At 34.4% G+C, this 3241-nt stretch overlaps 1 pseudogene; it reads left to right on the top strand.

The window, feature by feature from the left end:
- The first annotated feature begins 1411 nt into the window (after positions 1-1411).
- On the top strand, positions 1412-2950 carry LOC125156992 (cytochrome c oxidase subunit 1-like; annotated as a pseudogene).
- Positions 2951-3241: the final 291 nt, after the last annotated feature.

Below are 3241 nucleotides of genomic sequence, written 5' to 3'. Positions count from 1 at the left end.
ATGAATATTTATGAAAACTGTTGTGTTTTCCTTTTCATTTGTTTCTATATATTTTTAAATTTCTTCTTTAATTGCCTGGTTGACCCATTCATTCTTTAGCAGAATGTAATTTAACCTCCATGAATTTGGAGATTTTCTAAACTTTTTCCTGTGGTTGATTTCAAGTTTCATAGCATTGTGATCTGAAAATGTATATGGTATGATCTCAATTCTTTTATATTTATTGAGGGATGTTTTGTAACCCAGTATTTGATCTATCTTGGAGAATGTTCCATGTGCACTCGAGAAGAATGTGTATTCTGCTGCTTTAGGATGAAAAATTCTGAATATATCTGTTAAGTCCATCTGATCCAGTGTATCATTCAGGGGCATTGTTTCTTTATTGATTTTCTGTCTGGACAATCTCTCCATTGCTGAAAGTATTAAAGTCCCCTTTAATTACCACATTCTTACCAATAAGATTCCTTATGTTTGTGATTAATTGTTTTATATATTTGGGGGCTTCTAAATTCGGTGCATAAAAGGTTAAAATTGTTAACTCTTCTTGAAGGATAGACCCCATAATTGTGATATAATGCTCTTCTTCATCTTTTGTTACACCCTTTAGTTTAAAATCTAGTTTGTCTGATATAAGTATGGCTACTCCAGCTTTCTTTTGACTTCCAGTAGCATGATAGATAGTTCTCCATCCCCTCACTTTCAATCTGAAGGTGTCCTCAGGTCTAAAATGGGTGTCTTGTAGACAGCAAATAGATGGGTCTTGTTTTTTTTTTTTATCCAATCTGGTACCCTATGTCTTTTGATTGGAGCATTTCGTCCATTTACATTCAGTGTTATTATTGAAAGATATGGGTGTACGGTCATTGTGTTATCTGTAGGTTTTGTGCTTGTAGTGATGTCTCTGGTCCTTTGTGGTCTTTGAAACATTCCACTCAGAGTCCCCCTTATGATCTCTTGTAGGGCTGTTTTAGTGGTGATGAATTACTTCAGTTTTTCTTTGTCTGAGAAAACCTTTATCTCTCTTTGTATTCTGAATGACAGGTTTGCTGGATAAAGGATTCTTGGCTGCACATTTTTCCTATTCAGGACATTGAAAATTTCCTGCCATTCCTTTCTGGCCTGCCAAATTTCAGTAGATAGTTCTGCTATTACATTTATGTGTCTACCCTTGTACATTAAGGCCTGTTTGTCCCCAGCTGCTTTCAGAAATATCTCTTTATCTTTGTATTTTTCCAGTTTCACTATGATGTGATGTGCAGAAGATCAGTTAAAGCTATGTCTGAAGGGAGTTTTCTGTGCTAATGCTGCTTCTTTGAATTTGCAATTCGATATATTCACCACAGAGCTTGACAGAGGGCTCAACCTTTGTTTTTACAATTATAGTCTAATGTTTTCCTCAGTCATTTTACCTATGTTCATAAACCACTGATTATTTTTACAAAATCATGAAGATATTGGCACCCTGTATCTTCTATTTGGTGCATGAGTTGGAATAGTGGGAACTACCCTACATGTTATAATCCATGCCAAACTAGGTCAATCCAGGGCCATACTGTAAGATGAAAAAATTTATAATGTAATTGTGACTGCCCACACATATTCATAATAATTTTCTTTATAATATTGTCTATTATAATTGGAGGGTTTGGAAAGTGATTAGTACCACTAATAATTGGAACATCTGATATACCATTTCTCTGAATCAACAATAAAAGCTTCTGACTATTACCACCATCATTTGTACTCTTACATCATCCATAGTTAAAGCAGGTTCAGGAACCGGTTGGACTGTATATCCTCCTCTAGCTGGCAATCCAGCACACACAGGAGCATCACTAGATCTATTTTTCCCCTTTACTTAGCAGGTGTATCCTCAATTTTAGTGGCTATCAACTTCATTACTATATCAACATGAAACCACCTGCTATATCCCAATATGAAACACCTTTATTCATTTGTTTTGTCCTAATTACAGCTGTTCTACTTCTGTCACTTTCAGTTTTAGCAACTGGAATTGCTATGTTACTAACAGAACACAACCTAAGTACCACATTTTTTGACCCTACAGAAATATGAGACACTATTTTATAACAACTATATTGATATATTGATTCTTCTGGCACCCTGAAGTGTATATCCTAATTTTACCCGATTTGGGAATGATTGCACATATTATTACCTATTATTCAGGAGGAAAAAAAAGAACCCTTTGTATATATAGAAATAGTTTCAGCCATAAGTCCATCAGATTCCTAGCTTTCATTGCATGAGCTCACCATATATTTACTGTAGGCATGAATGCCAACACATGAGCATACCTTACATCAGCCTTTATAATTATTGCTATCCAAACAGTAGTAAAAGTATTTAGTTGACTAACAACCTTTCATGGAGGTGACATCAAATGATCACCAGGCATGTTATGAGTCCTGGGTTTTATCTATTTATTCACAGTGGGGGGCTTAACAGGAATTGTATTAGCTAATTCATTCCTAGATATTCTCCTCCGTGACACATATTATATAGTAGCACATTTCCACTATGTCTTATCAATAGAAGCAGTATTTGCTATTATTGGAAGTTTCATTCATTGATTCCCTCTATTTTCAGTCTGCACACTTAATTCTACTTAGGCAAAAGTTCACTTCATAATTATAATTGTTGAGGTTGATATAATCTTCTTCCCATAACACTTTCTTGACTTATCAAGAATACCTTCATGCTATTCCAATTATCCAGATGTGTACACAACATGAAATACCATCTCATAAACAGGCTCATTAATCTCATCACCACAGTTATATTAATAATCTTTATAGTTTGAGAAGCTTTTGCATCCAAATGAGAACTAGCAATGGTAGAGGCGATTAATTCTAACTTCAAATGACTACTCTGATGCCGTCCTCCATCTCACATATTTGAAGAATCCACTTGCATAAGTCTAAAATAAGAAAGGAAGGAGTCAAAACTTCTCAAACTTGTTTCAAGCCAACACCATAACCATTACGTTTTTCTCAATAATGAGATGTTATTAAAAATTACAAAACTTTGTCAAAGTTAAATTATAGGTTGGAGTCCTGTATATTTCTATGGCATATGCCTTTCAATTAGGTTTCTAAGATGTGACATCTCCAATGATAAAAGAATACTTACATTTTCATGACAACATGCTGATGATCATCTTAATCAGCTCTTTATTACTTTATATTATTTCATTAATACTAACAACTAAATGGGGGCC

This window comes from Prionailurus viverrinus, chromosome X (genome assembly GCF_022837055.1).
Source record: "Prionailurus viverrinus isolate Anna chromosome X, UM_Priviv_1.0, whole genome shotgun sequence".
NCBI classification, from domain to species: domain Eukaryota; kingdom Metazoa; phylum Chordata; class Mammalia; order Carnivora; family Felidae; genus Prionailurus; species Prionailurus viverrinus.
Note: the sequence above shows the minus strand (reverse complement) of the source record. Positions and strands in the feature narration are given on the sequence as shown.